The sequence below is a fragment of the Lonchura striata genome, chromosome 8 (genome assembly GCF_050655825.1).
Source record: "Lonchura striata isolate lonStrDom1 chromosome 8, ASM5065582v1, whole genome shotgun sequence".
Lineage (NCBI taxonomy): Eukaryota > Metazoa > Chordata > Aves > Passeriformes > Estrildidae > Lonchura > Lonchura striata.
In genome coordinates, this window is record NC_140710.1 from 19,026,592 (window position 1) to 19,048,464 (window position 21,873).

A 21,873-nucleotide genomic window follows, 5' to 3' on the forward strand; every position below is an offset into this window, starting at 1 on the left:
AACAGCTTATTAGGGAAAAAAAACATAAACTTGGGATTCTTATGTTGGTGTCAGTGTCAGCTGTCCTATCTGAGTTTGAGTGGGTTTGGGTTAGCAGACCTTCTGCTATGAATATTTATATAATTTAAGTCATAGTATTGCAAATTCACCAAGACAACAGTCTTAATTAACTGATTTACAGATACCCAAGTGATACAGTGATTAACTTTTGGGGTAAACATTCCTATCACTATGGAGAAGGCATTTTCACTTTCCAGCTCTGGTTTGTAATTGAAGTCTCACAGCTCAGGTGCCTGGTATACATATATATGCATATACATGTGTATGTTTTGCATATATGTTTTGTACAGTCCTCGTTTCATTCCATGCTTTATAAAAATAGTAATTTTTTTTCTAGTTCTCTATTCAAGCATTTTCTTTAGGAAGAAGTTTATCATTCTATTGCATATACTTTTAGTAAATATTCTATTGAAAAATGGGTAAGGAAGTGTAGAAATGACAAGTCCCAGAGCTGCTGGGGGACGTTGGTAAGGTCAGAGCTGCCACCTCAGCCCTCACGGCGCCTCAAGCAGCTCAGCCAGGAACGGATGGATGAAATGTCGCTGTGAGTGGCACGTTTCTCCTGAAAGCTGCTCTGGAGCTGGCAGAACTGGGAAGCGCCTGCAGTCGGGACTCCGGAGCCCTGCGCGCGTTGCCGTGCGAGGCGAGGCGGGACCCTCGGCAGCCGGAGAGGGGCCCGGCTCCGCGCCCGGCTCCGCGCCCGGCCCGCCGCTCCCCTCAGGAAAACCGGGGGAGCCTTCCCCAGCTGACAGCTTGTTTTCCTTTTCAAACGAGCCTGCAAACAGTAACGAGGAAAATGTACTGGGGGTTTGTGCCGACTTGGGAGCTGGTACGCCTGTTGCTTAATGTAGCAGTACAAGGGAGACGTCAGCTCTCGTTCTGCCACGTGAAGGCCGCGTTCTGCCAGATTTGCCTGTGCGTTTGGTATTTCTCTGAAGTTACTGACTAAATTAAAACAGAGCTTCCCCAGTTCTGAATTGTACATCAAATTGCAGGTGACCAAGTGGACCATAGCGATTTTTAATGGGGAGTGTTGATTCCAGAGCAGTGAACGAGGCACTGAGTTGACTGCTAATTGTTTTAACGATTGCTGTTTTTTACAGGGTCACATTCTGAAGTAGATTTAATGTGTGGTGGTACAAAAGTGAACCTGAGAATAATACTGAAAGCAGACTGTGGCTTGTCAGGTGGCAGTCTGAGCCATCTGTGCTGTTCCAGGCTCTTGTGTTTCTGTAAGCACTTGTCCAGTTCTGTTGGCCTGTGACACGTTTGTCTCTGTGTACTACCTCCTTGAACCTGTTTCTCTCTGAAATCTTAATCTATGCTATGTGTCTGTCCTGTTTACAACCTTTCAGCCACAGGCAGCTGTTCACCCTATGAATAATAATCTCAGCATATTACACAAAGTTCAGTACCACTGACTATATTTGACAAATAATAAATTTGTTCAATTCACATAAGCTTATGCAATGTGTCAGATCCATAAGCACTTCCCATTGCTTTGTGTGCCACAGCAATATCTCAGTACAACTTCAGACAGAGAGACTGGGCTTCATATAGTGCCTTTTTGCAACAAGAATGAAAACTGGCCATGAAAGAAGATAATTATGCTGCAGCCTGGCAAGGGTCTTAATTTGGATGATGTGGACTCCAGATACTAAAGGAGGTAAGTTTTTTTAGAGTTCTGTATTTCTAAATTCAAATAAATGGCAAATAAACTGGAGCTTAATTTTATGTGGTGGTGAGAAACGTAAGATGATGTCTTCAAATCAGTTCTAAAGGAAGATACTTGCAGTCTCATGATTTACAGACTGACAAGTACAATTATTTATAGCATGATGCTGTAGAGTAGGATTAAATTGTAATAGTGGTCTTTTTTTAAGGTGATTTTTAGAGTTACAACCTCATAATTTGAGAAAGTTGAATAATCTATTCTTTTGTGGGATACATTCAGGGGCTGTTTTTTTTAAATTTATTTGTAATTGGTTTTATCACCATTTTCTATAAGGGTCCTAGATGCAGCCTAGACCTGGAGAGGGTACCTGTTTTAATAGTATGCAACGAGAAATCGGTTCCAAATGTAGGAGTAAGGCTCACAGCTGCTTGTGTACAGCCTAAAGAGCAGCCAAATAATGAGGTAGAGGCGTCTTAGCAAAAGCAGTCGTTGGAGGGCAATAGTAGGTTAAGTGTTGCCAAGATGTGTTGCAGTTGTGTTACCTAAGGAGAACTTGGGGTAGGATTTTGAGGTTAGTTAGTGTATACATTTTGTGGATATGACCGACTGATTAAAGTGTCAAAGATGACATGTTAGACGGGATCTTAGTTGAATGTAAAATAATCCAGGGACTAGCACGATGGGCTGGAGGTGAACACCTCAGCAGAAAGCTGGGGATGAAGGATGGGGTAAGACCAGTGCAGCTCTTTATTGCAGACACAAATTGGAATGTCCAGCGCGGCAGCAGAGCGTGGCGCGCTTGGCCGCTGTGGCCCCGCTGTCTGCGGCCCGGGCTGGCCCGGCCGTTCGGCTCCCCGCTCCCTTCCAGGCTCGGCATTTCTGCACGGCTGCACTTGCTGTGCCAGCTTTGAACGGCTCAACTCTCCATTCCCGCACGTCAAAATCATAACAAGTTTCTAAATGTTTAGAAAAACTTTCATTAATATATCCTCATGTGGGAGAAGTGGGAAAGGAATACATCTTTGATGGTTTAGTGACAGCTTGATTTGTTAAAGGAATAACTGGAGCTAAAGAGTATTTCAGTATTAGAAAATCCAGTAATATATGTCTCTGTTTTATTGCAAAGTTCAAGATCTATTTATCTCCTAAAAAATGGGAAATGCTAGGATATGAAACCAGGTGTATGTTAGGCATTTATTTATTACTTGCGTAATAGTTCATTTAATGTTTCTGTAATTGCTGGCAAATTTTTTCTGTTTCCTTAAATGCATTGTTTATGCACAAAATTTTAATGTGAAAACTGGAAATAATTCTGCCTGGGCAATCTTTTACTATAATTGTGGGTATTTTAACTTAAGTATGTTGTTACATGGATTTTTTTTTTTTTTAGTGGCATTTATTGTGTGTTTAACAGGCTGCGTTTTCTAGCAGTTATTCCACTTGTTGAAGCCAGATGGGAACACCCACACATTCAAGATAATTTTGTTATTTGTAAAGCCTATAATCAGACCTACTGGGACAGCTGTTCAAGAGCTGGTTTTGTTTTCTTGTAATGGCTATCTGGCTAGTACTGCTGGAGGTCTCCCTTCAGGCCTCTGGAGGGCCAGATTCATGTTTGGAACAGTTAGGTTACTGCAGAGCTTTTCCAAGGCCTCCAGGAACCATTTAGTTAAATTTAATAACCAGATAATGCTATCACCTGGATCAGAGTAAATCTAGAGTAATTTAATTTCTATGCCTTGAATAATTGCAGGTTTATTTTTGTATAATTTGGTCTTTAGACAACTTATACACCTTCGCAAACAGCAGTTAAAAGCATAAATCATATGTAGCAGTGCAATACAGTTGTTTATTCCAGGGTAGGGAGTCTGTACTGTGCTGGGGTTCATTGTCACAATAGTTTCCTTGAAGCAGTTTCCCCCTCATGCAGAGATGTTTTGCCTTCCATGTAAGTACCTTTCCTGGAGTCTAACACAACATACTGTAAATTCTGCTGTAGAATTTTGTGGTAGAGTTCTACAAATCTGGTAGAATTTTGTACTTTGGATTTATCAAATTGGTGAAAACATTCTCTTCAGGAATATTAAAAGCAAATAAGCAAATAACAATTAGTTGAGGATCAGGGGGTAGGGGGGTGATAGTGGTAGTAGTAGGCAGATGTTCCTCTGGTTATTTCCATCATGTTTTCAAATAACACCTTACAAAAATTCCTTAAAAGCACTAGGATTTGGAAATCTATACCTGTGTTATTAGAAAGTCTTGTTTTGTCTGTGCTGGAAGATTGAGCAGAGAAATCTGAAAGTTATAATATTTAGAAAGTGAATGCTTATTAATTTAGTAGCTAAGAACCCTTCAGTTAGGTAATTAAGCATTTCTTCCAAATTTCAGCAGATACTTTTTATTGGTTATGAAGTAATTGTTCTAAACTAAATATTGACGTTAAATGTCGTCTTGCTTCCTATCTGTCTCCCTGATTTCATTTAACATAAAAGGCTTCAGTTAATTGTGGGGAGTGGGTGTTTCTGTGTCTACTGCCATTCAAATTATAAAGCACTTCAATATTTCCTTAGAGAGAGAGCTGCAGTATAGCTCTTTCAAAAAGAATCTCTTAGAGGGCAGAACCCCAGTGTTTGAATTTTAACTTAATGTTTGACTGTCTGAAGAGCAACCCAAGTGCTTGGTGGTCAGTGAATCCTTTAGAAAAGTGAGAAATGGGGTGATGGTTGAGGATGGGTTATGACAGAAAGGGAGAAGGACTTCTAAGTGAACACCTAAGAGACACAACGAGGATGTTTCTTCACCTGTAGAGTGTTTCAAAGGGAGGAAGTAAGAAAGAGAGGAAGTTCTGATGTCTGGTGTTATCTGCATGCTGCAGCAAAAATGAAGGGGAAGCTGCAGTTAACCTCAGTCTGGGCCTCGGGGTTTGTCTGTATGACCCTGTGTTTCAGTGGAACAGACAGCACAGCCACAGGGCTCTACTGCTGTTACACCAAAGCACAACACTGCCCTGACCTGGAGTTCTGACCACTGAGGGGAAGAGCAGCTTGAGGAACTAGTTGTACCGCAGATAAATTTCCAAACTTATTTGAAGTATCACCTGGTTTTCACTTCTGAGCACTAGAAACTTTTTAAATATTGAAATCTCATGGGGAGGAGAAGTGACTGAAAAAGCATTTTTCACTTGGCTGAAATGAAAAATTGGCAATATTTTGTCAGCCCTATTTCCACCTCTTCAGCCAGTTCACTATGGTCTCTTGAAGTTGACTCAATTTCTCTATCTTTCACCCTTCTTCAGCATAGCTGAAATGCTACTGTGAATTTCACCCAGAAGGCATCAAAATCCCTGGAAATATAAGTACTACATCAGACTCAAAGGTTTTATGTGCTTGAATGTAACATTTTAAAGTCTTTTGATGTCATATACAGAAGGTAACTCAGAATAATAATTGCTGTAATAGTATCTTTTGTCTCATAAATTTAATTCTCAGCGTACTCTATTTAATTTGCTATAATTATATACTCAATGTACTGCCAATAAATACACTCTTTCAACACATATCTGTTTGATGTATATATATTTTCAAACATGGGGGAAGCAGTAGAAGTCAAGGATACTTCATCTTTAGCATTTTTCACTATTAATGCTTTGTCAAATACCATGTTATGTTAAATTTCTTTTCAGGAAACTGACATGAGGATGCTTTGAAATAGGATGCTAAATAGTTGTGATAGGGATTAGTATACACCACTCACACTTGTATGTTTCCTGTGCTAAAAATTTAAGGATTTCTCTGAATTAGCTGAAGGGGCATTGGCATAGCATGTAGGTGTCTCTGTGCCCTTCTCTTACTTTCTTGGAAAATTGTAATTGCTGTATTCTCAGAACTTGTGCTAGCTTCAGAACATGTGGAAAGTGGATGGCAGGTAGTACTACCTGGCAGACACACTTCTTTTTGGAAAGTTTTGGTCTTTGTTTCTTGCTTGCTCATTTTCACTACCCTCATAATTAATCAGTAACTATTGTCTGCTGAAAATAAGAATGCTGCTAACCCAAATCCTGCTTAGCTGAACCTGTCTTCCAAGCTAAGAACCACTGACTTTTCTGCCACTGTTGCATGTGATTTCTAAATGCTGCTTCCATTGCTGGGGTTACTATTAAAAGAAAAAAAACCCTCCTGTTGTTAACATATGGGTGAGGAGTGACTGGTAATGGGTCATAAATTTAGACGGTGGCAAGTTCAGCAGAGCACAGACATTTAAACACAGGAAGTCCAGGATTAGTTTCCCACCTCTACAGTGTTAATTCTGCCTGCTTATGTCACTCCCAGAGTGCCCCAGTAACACTGATGTTTTGTCTGAGTACTGCTCTCCTCTGGAGCTACTTCTGTCTGTCCTGTTGTCAGGATCACCTGTATGTGCTTGATCTGTAATCCCACTGTATGTGTGCCAGGGATTATACAGCACTTCACACCATGCCAAATCTCAGCAAACTTTGCAGCAGGCCTCCAGGTGCATTTGCCTTTAGATTGCACTACCTATTGTTAAATATTTAGTTTATAAAAAATAAATACTCATCTCCTACAATCTACAGTTCCTTTGTTCTCACATCTGTCACATTACATGTTTAGCCTTCAGAAAACCTCCCAGCCTATGCTGGTGTCTGACCTAGCTGTGTACAACAGCCTTCTGGGCTCTGTTTCAAGCATGGTCTGCAGATTGAGTGCTGAATTGTGTCACAAAGGTTTCCAGAATAGTTCTTTCTTTGGATCATCATATGGTTTTATACAATAGAACAGCTCAAATATTAATTTAATGCCTTTGGAGATGTTATTCCCCATGCCACGTTCTGCAGAAAATTACATGGCATATACAAACTAATTCATTAAAGTTGTGTTTATATATTACTTCTACACAGGTTGATTTTAAAAAAATCTTTATATCTTTGGATGTGTAGACCACAGGTTTATCTACTACTCTTAAAAAATGCATTTCTATTAGTTACTGGAAGCCACATACTCCTACCTTTGTTTTACTTCCACATCAATAGAGAAAGTATTGGAAATACAAAAAAAAACTACCTAAAACCCCCTTCTTTTTTCTGTGAAGCTTATATTTGAAGTTGAAAGTATCTAGCTCCGCTGCTAAATACTGTGGACTAACTATCTATGAGATGCATGTTCTTCCTCAGGTACTTCTGACTTGAAATGTCAGAATGCCCCTTTTCCAATGCTGTTTTGCAGCCCTTTCTTCATTCTCAGATGTATTACTTCACTTGAAATCATGTTGAGAACTATTTCAAGCACCTTTGTGGTGTGGATGTTTAACCCTTTTACAGCAGAGCTGCAAAGGCACATTTGTGCCTCAGTAGTGCTCATGGTACTGTGACTGTAGCACCTGGGATAATGTATTTTCTTCAGTGGCTGTGGAAATTCTCACTCAGTGCTTCATGAATCACTACGTAGTGGTGAATCACTGCAAAGTGGTCCTTAGACAACTGACCTTGAGTTGACTCTCCCAAATATTTTCACTTACTAAACCTAATTAAAAGATGCATTAAGGATATTTATATTGCTGTATCTCTATAATTACAGTTGCTATAAGGATGCTATTCTTTTGTGAAAGGGTGATAAGATGTTAATAAATAGCCTGTCTTTCATACTGAGAATAGCATCATACTAAGCTTGAAGGTCTTTATAATAATGGATTATAGCAAATTAATACTTCTGCATAAGGAAGATTATCTATCATAATTGTGTTCAAATGTATCACAAAAAATAATGCATTCTGTAAGGAATTTGTTTAGTAGATGGAATATCAGACTGGAGGAACCCAAGAAACTCCTCATGAGCAGAAGTCCCCTGACTGTAGTGACCTGATGGCCCTAAGAAGTCAGAGCAGTAGATTCTTAGTGCAGAGCAAAAATTAGAGGATTTACAATTTAATCTGTGGGACATGTTACACAGTACCTGGTTACCCTGGCTTTCTGTACACCCAGCCAATACTGGTCTAGCCCGGCAGTGAGGGACTGTGTACCCACAACAGCCTTGATGGTCAGCAGCTTCTCTGTGGAACCATCCGAACAAAAACATCCCGCTAAGACCAGGAGTGACCTAGATCTGTACTCTGTAGGAATGTAAAATATTAGATAAGAAATGTCACGGAGCTCAATTTCTGGTTTTGTCCAAGTTGTTTTGTGTATCTCATGGGTATAACAGGACTTTCACATTCCATGTATTCCATATATTCCCTGTTTCATGTTGTGTGCTTAACACCTAGTGCATCTTTCACCTCCTGGTAGAGAGCTCTGTGTGTCTGACTCTTCTGTCCGTGAGAGTCACCTCCTCCTCCCTGACCTCTGGCTAAATGGAGGAGTTACTAGCAGAGGAATGTCACACTTCCAATTTGCCAGGTAGGCGGTAATTGCTGCGTTCCAAAGCGGTTACCACAGCAACCCCCTCAGATACGCGCAGTGCACTGTGCTCCCAGAGTTTGTTAAAGTTATATATCATGTTTAGTGTATACTTGGTATACTTTAACTTAGCTATTTCAACTCCAAGTAAAACCCAGATATATAGGTATCTGTTTTCTCAGGTGACCAGCTTCTCACATTGGTCTTCCCTGCCAGTCCTAATAGAAAGTAATTATTATGATCTCAGCCATTTCCTTTTCCTCACCTTCCTATTTTCCATTACACAACTATAATTATTATTGATTATACCTAATTAGGATTCATTGTGCTTCAAAGATTTAATACTTGGTCCTTGCCTCTAAAAGGTGATAGTCTTACACTTAGGCTTAACATCATGAGTGATACAAGAGACAAGGGGAAAAATCAAATGCAAGGACAAGAGCAACCACTTCATAAACACATGATCTTTTCCTTAGTTAACGAGCTAGTTTTCTGTAATTTAGTAAAGTCTAAGTTCAAAACATTTTCATGACATATATGGAAGGGGATAGTACTAGTGTGAAGCATATTTATTTCTGAAAAATGTGTTGTCTTGAGGGCAGCAGTATTTATGGGTATAGCGCATGTGCGCTTTACTGATCTTGTAAATTGCTTGGCTTGCTTACAAACCAGGGACTCCCTTTTTCCATTGCACAAAAAGGTACCCAGTGAGTCATGATTCCCTGTAAACAGGCACTTTTAGATGCCCATCCCTCACATGTTTGCAGCTCTTCCTTGTTATGTTCTTTTCAGGTAATTTCTGCATTTTCTTCTATGTTCAGGTCTTTGTGTGCACTTTATAGCCAGGGTTATGTGACAAAGAAACTATGACAGGAATTAGTATATTCCATCCCATTGTCCTCCAAAACAGATTCTCCTCTTCAAAATACTAGGAGTTGTGTGTATTCTCATGTTATTATTTTATCTAGGAAGTTATATGTCATTGTTAACATTGTTAACATTTTGCCTTATCTTGAAAAAGGGAGACTAGAGAACCTGATTCTTGACTGCCTGAGGGGGAAAAAAAAAAAAGGTTTTAGTAGCCTAGTTAAAATTATGGTCTATAGGAATAAAAGTCTTCTGGCTTGGTCTATAAGAATGAAAATTTTGGCCTGGTAATTCAAGTCTCAGGATTGAAAGTCTTGCCAGAAGAGTAAGAATGTTTACAAATTAACTTTGCCAATAAGAATTTGGTACAAGCCACAGCTCACACAGGAAGAGCATGTTCAGTCTGATGGAATAGTCAGTGATGTTGTAGAAAATGCATTAGGAATGAATAAATATATAGGTCAAAAAAGCTTCTGTAGACATGCTTGGTCTTCAGCCTCTAAATCCATTGTCACTTATTCTGCTAACTGTAGTGAGCAGTCTTTGCAAACTAGAGCTAATTGCACTACTAAAGCATGTATTACATGAATTGCTCTGAGTCTTTGTCTGTTACACATTCTATTACTGTATTTCTGTTTATACTATCTATTACCATGCAGTGGAAATCCCAAACAGAAGCCAGGTTTTTTTGTTTTGATAATGAATTTGTGGGCATTGTGGGGACTGTGTTAGAAAGCATTATTAAACTCTATCCCAGTCAAACAATTGCAAAATGATGAGTAGAGAAGTGCCTGAAAACACATATGTTCTAAATATACTGGACTTCTAATTATTTCAGATATGACTCCAGCAATGTTTATTATTTTGAAATAAAAGGGAGATATTGTTCCAGCTGCTAGGAACTGACTATTTATAGAAAGTGAGTTGGTTTTTTCCTTGTAGTAGATTTCAAATTCACCATGAAAAAAAGTTACAAATACCAAACAAAATTTGTTATCTGACTATTCCTTATAGTGTTAACTGCTGAAGGAATGGGAATTCACCTCCTTCTGCATTTGAAAAGGAAAACTCTGTGCAACCCAGGTGACATGAGAGCACATCCTGTGGTAACTTCTCACTGCTATGAAGAGTGAAAGGAAGGGCTTGGGAAAGAGTCAGGGAATACCTCTGGAGCTATCTAGACTCTGATTGACTGACAAGTCCTCAGTGCCAACACACATGTCCCAGTTCTGGCACAGCTAGAGGAGACCTGTAAATACTTTACAATAAACATCAACTTCTACTGAGAAAGGCCACAATTAAACAGTTTCTTTGTGGGCTTCTCTTGGGCTTTCCAAGTGTCTATCAGAAAATTAATATATTTGTATTAAGGCTTTCTCTGGAAGCCCCAAGAAGGTGTTCTTGTGTGGATTATAATGCCATATGCAAACATAACCCTTTATCCAGTAAGCTTATTAAATCTTCTTGCAAATATTTTTTATTTATGTAATAAGTGTCTTTTTATTTTGACAAATTTAAAGAGTCAAAGTGGTGGAAATTATAACACATTATCAAGTGAAATTAGTCATTCTAGTAGGAATTTAATCCAATAGATACATGCAGCATCTCCATGTTACCCACTCACCGTAGCTCATCAGTAGCTGCTGCAAAGAAACACAAGAGAGAAATCTTTAACTAAGTGTCTTTCACTAAATCTTTGTGTTCAGGTCATGAAAGTAAGCTATTTTAGATGAATGAGTGAAGCAACTTGCAGACTCTAAAATATTTTAACAGTCATTTGCATTTACACAAAATGTAAAAGTAGATTACCACCAGGAATTTATTTAGTTTACACATAGAAGAGTCGTTCTTGATACCATATGACAACTATCTCTCAATAGAAGAGTGTGAACAGCTAGTGAGAGATGCTGACTTGGCATAATTAAGGACCTGGTGGATCAGGCAGAACTTGGCACAGTATAGTTTTTGCCAAGGCTAGATGCACTAGAATGGCATCTGCAAAGTACCTTAGAAAAAGGGGGAATAAGATAGATTTTGTGAAATTCATGAATACACGTGCTTCAGGAGTGACATGAAATATACTCCTGATTACATAGGTGCAGATAGATCTTGGTTGGAATCAGGAGGGCTGCCTGTGATGGATTTATGCTGGATTACAGTTTACATTCTCAGGTTCCATCTCAGATGGAAAATCTCCTCACTGAATTTTTGTTAGAAGCATCAATTGACAGTGACACATTTGTTTGGTTTGCTGGACAAAGTTTTCAAAATATTTTTGCTCAGTCTTTGGTATTTGGACTTCTAATCTACAGTCAAATTTACAAAACATATTTCCTACATCCAGTCCAAGGTATGGAGACTTTTTCAATTTTAGGCAATTTCTTCACCTTTAGGAAGTCCTCAGGTTGGAGGGGAAAGGAGCATCATTTTATGTGATCGCATTCATGTTTTTCTACTTCTATTATCAATATCTCTTTACTAAATTCTTATTTAATTAAGCTTAAGTTAAGATACTGATGCTTTTAGGAGTAGAGAAGGTACATCTTTACCTATCTCCTTGATTTATAAGGCTAAATATTCCACTGGTTGATTTTTCTATTTTTTTAACCAAAAAAAAAAAAAATAGCATAAGCAGTTTGTCTGAAGTAACCAGGGAACAGTGACAGTATTTTTTCCAAAATCTGTAATGTGGGAGCATACATTTTCTGGGTGCTGTCTTTCAAGAACTAATCTGTTGTAATTGTTATTAGTTTCTATATTTTTTTCTAAAAAGTCATTGTTATTGTGGTGAGAATGAAATAGTTCTCTGAGAAAGGCAGCCATAATAAAAGCATTTTCTTCAGTTATTTTTTTCACTGTGGCTCCAATTGCTGCATCTATATGACAAGATTTGCATTTTGAAGACAAGATCACTTAAGTGGTTGTCTTTTAAAAATGTTGAGTCAGAGTTTTTAGTGTTGTAGATAGTTTCAAGTACCAAAAGTTCTAGAAGTAATCCAATAGTAATTACTATAAATTTTTAACAAAAGGTTGTATATTTGAGTTATGTTTGGCTTATTTTCTTTATGCTTGATTAAGATGCAAATGGAAATTTTAGTTCCTGAATAACCATTTTATACATCAGTTTTGAAAACAAGTCAAGTTAGTATAAGATTTGTTGCATAATAATATTCTGTTAGTCTAGAAGCAGCTCACAAGATGAAGATATAAGGAAATTCTTCACCATCAGCTAAAGTAAATTGAGTTGTGCTACACAGTGCTCATGCCTAATATGTACAAATAGCTCATATCCAATAAATGGCTCTTGTTCCAAGTAATTGAGAAGTCTTTGTTTATATAAATTAGCTAGTTGAGCCACCTAAGCAAGTTTTTTCTTCTGATGCTTTAAAAAAAGGATGAATAAATGGAGACAAAACAATTATTGTTATTTTCAGTTACCAACCTATCCATGGTCAGACACTCGTATGGGTCAGACTTCTCATATGTTGTCATTAAAGAATAAGCCTACCGTGAGCTGTGTCATTGATCTGTCTTCCTGAGCCATTCATGTTCTTCCTTATAATTTTCTGAAAGTATATTTTCTCTCATCCTACTACTATCAAGTACTTTGGGATTAATCTTCTTTTAGAACTGCGAAAATGGTTTGGATATAAAGTAGGAGATGGAGTTCTGATGCAATGACACCTAATCAAGTCCTGAAGTAATTATCACAGGACTGATTTCAGTGCAGTAAGCTATCTGCAGAAATGATAATAGGTGTTGCTCAAGCCTGGCACACCTAACTTGGTGTTTCCCAAGCCATATAAATAAATAGTCTTCCCTGCGTACCCACACCTCTCCTGTCACACCATTTCTGAGCAAAGAAGGGTCCTTAATCTAGATTAGCAAATAGATTGAAGCAGACACCCTCCTGTTTTCATAACACTAAGTAGAATTTTGATATACTTGCAAGTGGAGAGTATAATTACCATTATCCTCTGGTACTATAAGTGACATTGCTGTTACTGGCTCCCAATCTTCATCTTTAGGAACCTATTGGTTTTCATGCAATACCACAAAAAGAAAGCTACTTTAAACTTCAGCTCAGATGATGCATTTTCTCTAACCTTAAATTCAACCTTGCATTATTAAATACTTTTATTAAGAAACACTTCTGTTAGGAAAAATAGCATAAGAAACAGCTGATTCTGTGCTTATTAATGTGCCTCTAGTCATTCCAATACACTGAATATGCTCTACAGGTAGCTTTAGCCTTGTAAATGAAAATTACATTAAGTCCTCATATACTATATGGTATGGTTTTGATTTTCATTCTTCATTAGCACTTCATTTTTGTATGATCCACTGGATTTCTGCATGTCAAGTAAACCATTTTTGAAAAATTCAATTTTTTCTAATTCTGAACTACAAAACAATATCAATAAATCATAGTTGATCAAATAGTTGATCTTCAGTAGAAAGAAAATCAGATTACTAAGATGAGTTGCAAACTCAAACTCCCCAGCATTCCAAGTCAAGACTCGTGTCATTTAGAACTTTGGAATGCAGCAAATAATTTGCTTTACAGACTGTTGATGAACTTGAAGATAGTTTATGGCTGAGAATTATCATCAGTTCAGTGTGAGATTCTACAGCACAAAGCCAGGAAAGAGCAGATATCCTTAGGCTGCTGCAAGATCTGTTCCAAAAATTAATTGTAGGGTAAGTCTAATGAAACTGTTGAAAACAGGATATGATGAAATATGAAGCACTCCTTTGGCTCCCTCACAACACCCTGCCTCCTCTTTCCATATTCTCTCTCAAAATAAATAGCGTGGCTGGGTTGAAACCAGAGTGCCACTAATGCTACACTTTCAATTTTATTTTCTGAGTTTCTGTGGTTGTTAAATACTGGAGACTGAGCCATAAATAGACACAATTTTCAGAGATCCCCATTTTTTACCTTATATCCTGATTTGGAGATTATCTCATGTGTGTTTGTTTAGACAAAAATTCAGGGCCTTACTGGACCCCTATTTCTGTAGGACAGTGTGGATTAAATCTTCGCCCATGTTGCAGTAATGAACTCATGGTTGCACTGTTCTAAACTTCACCATAGTGAAAATGGTCTAGTTTAGTAATGCTGCAGCCTGTATTTCTCAGTCTTGTATTGCAAATATTAAAGAAACAATTTCACAAGATTTCTGAATCATGAGAGGATGGTCAAAAGGGACTGACTAAAATGAACACACCTAGAAGGTTGTGTCTTGAAGGCATTTGAACATACATTTCCTGTTCTAGCAATAAGTCAAAACACTGCTCTAATTTATTATTCTTCACATTTTTACAATACATGAGCAGTTCTAATAAGTTATTATTTAATGATGTGAAATGTCTCTCTCGACTGCTTACAGGAATTTCAGTTTCTCATTTCCACAAGTGGCATTGCAGATCAATATCAGCAGCTTGGCTGACTAAGCCAAAGCTGTGGAGATCATTGGATTTTGGTCCAACCCCAATGTTGATGTGAGGGAGTTCTACAGCAGCAGTCTCCCCTTTAGCTAGAAAAGCAAAAGTACTGAGAATTCAGGATTGCAAATTCAACCATACAAACCTACCTGAGTAGAAAAATACTAATCCTTGTTCTCAGTATTTACAATGCTGGCAATATTTTCCTTTCTTGGGGGGGGGGGTGGGGGGGTGGTTTATTAGTTGCATGTCCCAAAATGAATTTGCCCAGAATTTCTGTTTATTGTTTCTCATCTCCACATCATCTGCAGTCAGCTGCCACAGCACACTGAGACACCAGTGTGTGTCCAATTAGCTTGTGTTTCCACAAGAGGGAATTGGAATCTTGGTTACTATTAACCAAGAGGCCAGAAAAATTTGTGATGTGTCCCCATTAGTGACAATATTAATTCATAATAAATTAAGGTCCATTCCATTTCTCTAGGGCTCCAGGTCAGTGTCAGCCTTTGAACTATGTCTTGAAGCCTTCCAACAAAGTGACCCTCTACAATTAAACATCACTTTGCCAGAATATAAATTATAAATTTATAAAATTTCAGGTACCTTGCAGCTAAGCAACTAGACATTACAATTTGAGGTTTATTATATATATGAACATTGAAGAGTGAATTTCTCTACTCTGTACTTACTAATGCCATGTATTACAAACATGAATTATAATGGAAGTTAATTTTTATGCTCTGAAATTATAAACTTCCTCTTGTTGCTCTTAAAGATTTAATACTGAGATAGGAAAAAAAGGCAAATTTGATTCAGACGATAGCTAGGCCACTGATCATTTTTTTTTGGTCATCTCTGCCTTTCTCTTGTAACTCTGCATGGACATTTGCATGGGGAGAAAATTGAAAGTTTATGACTTTCAAAGACCTCTAATTGCTCTCACAAAAAGCTGACAGGGAAAGAGCTGCACATAAAAATAATGTCTAGTAGTGTTCTCAGTCCTTTAGAGCTACTTTTGGGTCACTCAAACCTGAAGCTTTGCCAATGTAAAGGTGGAAAATGAGTATTATTTGCAACTCTTACTTTGGGAACTCAGTCCAGTCCAGTCAAATATTTTACTTTGCTGGCCCTTTTCTCTATTTTTTTTCTCATTTCAATATTTATATGTTTCTGCCTTCTAAGCAAGGCACAAGAGTTTGTCCAATTTAAGAGCTCTGTATTCTTGATATGATAGTTTCTGTAGCTGCATGGTATGGTATGTCCTTTATCATTTCACACAGCTCGAATTAGATGGAAAGATAATCACCTGGGGAGTTGGAGAATGAGCTGGCTGGCCTCAATACACAGTATTATATTTTTATCCACTCATCTAGCCAAACAGATTTCAAAAGCAAGATTCAAAGAAAAAATAAGTAAACTGTAACTGCTTCCTTCCATGTTTTAAATGCCTACCCCCATTTTCTTGTACTTTTTAAATTCCTAATTTTCATGAAATTTACATACACCTTCTTCCTAACACTTATTTTGAAGAGTGGTTTACTTCTGTTGTTTTTTACATATCAACTATATGGTAGCTTGTACCTGTACAATCCTTCTGCGAGCATTTCATTAGAAGAAATAGGCCAAATTTTAATACTCTCGACCTTGCCCATTCCAGTTAATCCACTCCCAGCTGTACATCTTCTAATGCCTACCTTAGTCATGCCAAGCTCACATTTTTCTCCACTGAGTGTTAGGTCCTGCTGGCAGACACTGCTTGTCAGTTAAAAGTAGGGCTCATTCTCAGCTATAAACCTCTGTGTTGTTTTAAGCAAGTGTAGACCTGTCCAGACCTCTTAGCGAGATCATCTTAGACACAGTAGTTACTGCATTCCTTTAGCTGAAAGCAAATATTTGGAACTTAGATGCCGTGACGTAATTTTAAAACTAGAGATTCTAGTGTATAAACACATGCTAGAAAAAAGTCTCAGCTTTAGTGGATTATCAGTTTTAGGTGTAGGACAGGCCTTGCCCCATTTCTTCTGTTTTTGGGCTATCTGCAGAACAGGTGAATCTTATTGTTTTAAAATTTAGAATAAATTAACCTGAAAGTTTTCAGAGGTTTAATGCTGTCTCCTGTAGCATATCTTCTATTATTTGACTTGCAAGAATCTGAATTGAGCATCTTAGTAGAAATAGGTTTTGAGATCTTTCTTGTTGCAAAGGGTTTACTGAACACAAACCCTTCCATCCAACAAAACCAGATGGAAAAGAGTAAGAGAAGTGGAGCAGTCTGTTCAGGTATTCCTGCATCTAATTTCTAATCTTAATATAATAGTTCATAATTTGTCATTGATTTAAAGTACTGATACTAACAGCGTTAGCATTATTCAGACACTACCAAGCAGAAACATTCACTTTCAATATGTGCTATACATTCCTATTTCAACTCATTTATTATTGAGGTTTTGAAATTTGCTATAGCAGATGGTAATCTTTTCTTCCTTTAGAGATATTGACCAATTAGATCATGTGTGTTTCCTAATATACTAGTTGCAGAATGAATATTTTAGGCTGCTCACTCACTGTAAGAGCTCTGGACACATATATATCATAATTTGCCTTCTGTTTTGCTTGTATTGATGTGAATCAACTCACTTGGTGATAGAACTGAACAGTGCGACTAGGTACAAATCTATTTACATTACACCTTTTGTCCCTACTCAGAATTATTCACTTTCCAATTATACAGTAGTTCATTAGGCACCAGTGTGATATTGTAGAATGTCCTGATCTTTAAGATATGACACAATGAAATGTGACAGGTATGAGAGGATCCTTATTTGGCTGTGTTGCTGTGGATAGATTTCAGAACATCATTGCAAAATGGTGTGCTGAAATCCTAAATGCTGTTTATCTAGCTACTTACCCTGTGTTTGACTGGTCATGTGAACATCACAGTTGTTCCAAGATCTCATATTTTTTTCTGAACTGTGGCTCTTCTGTGCACAGATAATGTTTCCTAGAGAAAATTCATTTAGATTTCTAAAGCATTCTGATTTGGATGGACCAGTGCTACAGTTTGTAGTGCTACTATGATTGGACTTTGATGTTGGGAAGGATGGATAAATATAATTATTCATAAATAATACAGCCGGGATGAGAACGGTCCTCCCTGCTGGCTGGACCATTACCCTTACCTACAGATAAGTCCAAAAGTCAAGTGGACTGTTCCATCTCACCCCCCAAAATGTATGGTTCACCCCGCACCTGTAACCCTCCCCTAAAACATCAAGTGCTGTAACCCCATTGGCCCAAGCCTTGTTCCAGCCCGCCTTGAAGCCCCTGATAAGGGGTCTCCGAGGGGCCAGACGCTCTCTTGGATCTTCCCCCCGCTTAGGATCCCCACCCTCTCCTAGAGCATCCTCTTCTCTCTCCCCTCCCCCATCCCAGCCTCGTCACGTGCTGCGTCTGGCAGCTCCAAGCAAGACCTTTCTCCATCCCTAATAAACCTGATATCCCAAGAGCAGCCTTCAGAGATCTCTCGTCTCCATTCATCTAAACCATCCTGGAGTACAGCGCTCCCTACACTTTATTTCTGCTATGATTGTCATACACACCTATAATTCCATGAATGCTATGCTTTACCTTTGGGAATATCTTCTGCAGACAGTGATACAAGAACAGCTTTCTTTGTCTCTCACATACTATGTTCTTAATTGTACAATGCTTCTGTTCTTCCTTGGTATTTAGTAACATGTATTTGGTGAAAAGGAATACTTGATTAAGTTTCTTTTTCAAGTAAAAAGGTGGCTTGTTATTTCATGTACTCAAGGCACTTGCTGTGGATATCAACATTTTTCATTTGTGGGATATCGGTTATTTACAAACAGCATACATAAACAGATATATTTCCTTCAGGCAATGTTTTAATTTGAAGGGGGAAACAACATGTGGTCATTGACATTATATCAACATTAAAACATCACAAAGAATTTAGGCGACCAGTATAAATCCTTATCACAAATGAAATGAAAATTGCTGTGGTAGAAGCAGAATCATTAATTTCAAGTTGTTGCCTAAAAATATGTTACCAATCATTTTGTCAGCTTGAATTGTTTAAGGTTGTAGGAGATAGTCATCACATTTTTCATGGCCAAAAGCAGTTTAGAAGCATATTTGATATCCCATCATCTCTTCAGTAAAAGGAACATAAACCTTAAAAAATCCAAATCCCAGCAAATATAGATAAGAAGAAGAGAGATGATGGGACACTGGGAGAGGTGAAGTTCTGGGAAATTAGAACTGCTGAGTATGTGTATTTAACATTTGATACCTACATCCACAGGGGTGTTCCAGAAAGGTTATGTGGGGCTTTTTAGAGATCCTAAGCTGCTGTGATTGCCACTGACTGTATGAATTAGATATTTTTTCACAAATGCATTCAGACTTCACAGATACATTCCCATCTAAGAGTATGTGAATGCCAGACACATTAGTTCAAGTCCCTTTGCTTTCTAGAATATCAGAGGGAAAATCAACAAAGAATCAATTTATGTGCTACTGTCTATGACTGATCTGTCAAATGGTGGGTTGTACTAATCCATAGCAAATTTTAAAGCCCATAGGCATTTCTCTAAATCTTTTGTAGTCTGATGTCTGCAATTAGATTCTAACAGTAGAGAAAGGATGTTTTATTTTCTAAAGACAGTATCTCTTCCCACAGACTTACAGATCATTAAAAATTTGTCTTGATTTTGGGGTCCAGACAGTATGCACAGTTACCACACACGAAGGAAAACAAAAATTTCTCACTAAGTGACTCACTTGCTTGGCCAATCTTGTCTGTGTAATGCAGAATTGTGATATTGTTATAAAGTGACTCTCCTATAACCGTCCCAGCAAACATAATCGCGGTATTGCTGTTTACTCTGACAGCAGCTTCTTTCCATCCAAGAAGCTCAGCAAATTTCACAACCATTAAGCCTCCCAATGAAATAGTTAAATGTCATTATCTCATTTTCTAGATGAGGCATATAGAAATTAATGACTTGTTAGAGTCAAACAGGAAATTTGTGACAGAGCAAAGAAGAGATGGCAGCTCCTCCAGCTCTCATGCCTATTTTTTAGTTTTCAAAATTATTCATTTTTTCCTCCAATAAGAGCCACTCCTGGTTTTGGAACAGCACTATAAATGAATGAACTGAAAGGCTCAGTTATTGAATAAGTAAAAGAAAAGTACGAAGAGCAGTTCTGCTGCTTTTCTAGCAATATAATGGAACAACTATGCACAGTTGTTGGCACAGGATTGCTTTTAACTAGAAACACACTAGAATCTAGATCTCAATTTGAAAAAGGTGAGAGAGGGGAAGGAAGACCTCAATGGTTTGATATAGCACTAGAAACCTGGAATAAACAGCATAGAAGAAATAGTTTTGTTTGATCTGCTATCAATGCCTTAAATGTGCTGATTCATCCCTGGGCTTCTTGATTTGGCTGTGGCTGCATCTCACTAATTCTGTTTAAACTGAGCAAAAAGCAGTGTTCACTGCTGAAGTTCATTTAAGTTTCTCACACATAAAGAAATCCCCATTAAGTCCACTAACTGTTCTGATACACAAACACAAGGAAATAAGATGTGAAATTCATCATATTAGTGCTTACACAAAATACATCAGTGATTTTTTTTTGAAAACTACTGTAAAAGTGAAACACTTTAGGATGTCTGTTTTAATTTTTTAGATTATTTTTGCCATTTTTTACTTGATACATAGTGCCATTTATAGTGTAATACTGTCTATACAGAAGATAATATGCTATCTCTATGTTTGTGTGTATATATACATACATATAGATATATCCACATTGTATGAAGATAATATGCTATGTGTGTGTGTGTGTATAAATAGATCCACATTAAATTTATGAAATTTTGAGCTGATTTATATTGTACAGCAAAGGATGGTGGAGAGTTTTAAATGCAGGAGTAGAAATGGGAAAGTTTGTGTCCTGAGAGAAATATGTATGAATCTTTGAAAATAATTACTGCATGTATTTATTGTATGGATATTATCCAGCCCACCTACTTAGGTTTAAATTAGAGGAGTCCCTTAGGAGGAATTTCTGGCAGAGGTGAAAATAAAGTACAATCTTGTAGATAATCAAGAGCGCTAATTAAAAAGTAAGAAAGCTGGGCATCATGCTCAGCCTGACTCTGACCTGGGCTGATGAATTTTTTTCCAGTCAAGGTTAGGGTGGAAGATGATGCTTATGAAATCTTAAAGATGCTGGCCTATGCAGAGAAAGGAGTTGAGTGAACTTTTCAGGGAGTGTCACTGAGTGCTGACAAGGACTGATGCATACCATGAGTGGCAGCAGACTTTCTATATGACCTTGGCCGAGTCACTTAATCCCTCTGTGACTTGGTTTCCTCATCTGCAGGATTGGGTGTAAACAGTAATACTTCCCTGCCTCACAGGGAGCTGTGGGGATGACTTCGTTGCTGTTTGCAGGGTGTGCTCAGAGACAAACAGGAAGAATGCAGTGGAAGTGTTACTATTTGTTGCTGGAAACCTGTGCAATATCAAATGCCTTGTTGAGCCTGTCCTGGAAAATATATTTTTAATGGGCTATTTCTTGGGAATTGGATATTATTGGAAACCACATGAGCCCATCACACCTTCCCTATTTGCTCTGCTACCTTTCTGCTCTCCAGTAGTTGTGCACACATAGTTAGGCAAAATTAAACAACCTCTCTTCCCATAAAAAGTATGCGTCTTTCTAGAATGACAGATTTTTTGGCTTCTGTAAATGAGGAAACTGGGACTACCCAAATCTACAGTCACATTCTCTTACCTAGGAACAACATGTATAGATTGACATAAAGATAAGTAATCTTCTTAACCTTTAGTCACACTTTTGAAGGAGTTAATAGCAAGTGTTTAAAGTTGATTTTGAATTCCAAAGGAATGTTCACTAGTAAGGACATCTCCCATTTGGCTTGAGAGATTGAAAGAAACTCTTAGAAGCTGCAGCTCTATGCTTATTAATAACAGATCCAAGCCTTTTTTGATCACACAGTGGTGCAGGTCTCGTGCATATCTGTTACAGACATGTAATGATGTGACCCCAAGTTACCTAAAATTCAGTTAGCCTAAGCAGCCAACATTTTTCAATGTCTGGATATCCACCAGCAAAGGGAGTTTATACAATCCAGTTTTGTATCCTGTATCTATGCTGCTTTTGACCCAGTACTCTTGGATTGGCAGAAACTCTAAAGCTGAATTTACATGTCTGAATCCCTGCTGCTCACTCACCAGTGGACCATACAGGCATAGATGTGCACTGCCTTAACCCCACTGTGCAGAATTTTCTAGGCCACAGGGACTTAGAAATAGCCTGTAAACATATTTCAGTGGTACTTGAAGTATTCTGG

At 37.9% G+C, this 21,873-nt stretch overlaps 1 protein-coding gene across 18 annotated transcripts in view; it reads left to right on the top strand.

The window, feature by feature from the left end:
* Positions 1–21,873, top strand: part of LOC144246782 (uncharacterized) — a 75,765-nt gene continuing 53,892 nt past the window's right edge. For all 18 annotated transcript variants that reach the window (XM_085585886.1, XM_085585896.1, XM_085585879.1 and 15 more), the window contains exon 1: positions 1–21,873. This exon is cut by the window's right edge and continues 7,617 nt beyond it. The gene's annotated coding sequence lies outside the window, so the exon portion shown is untranslated.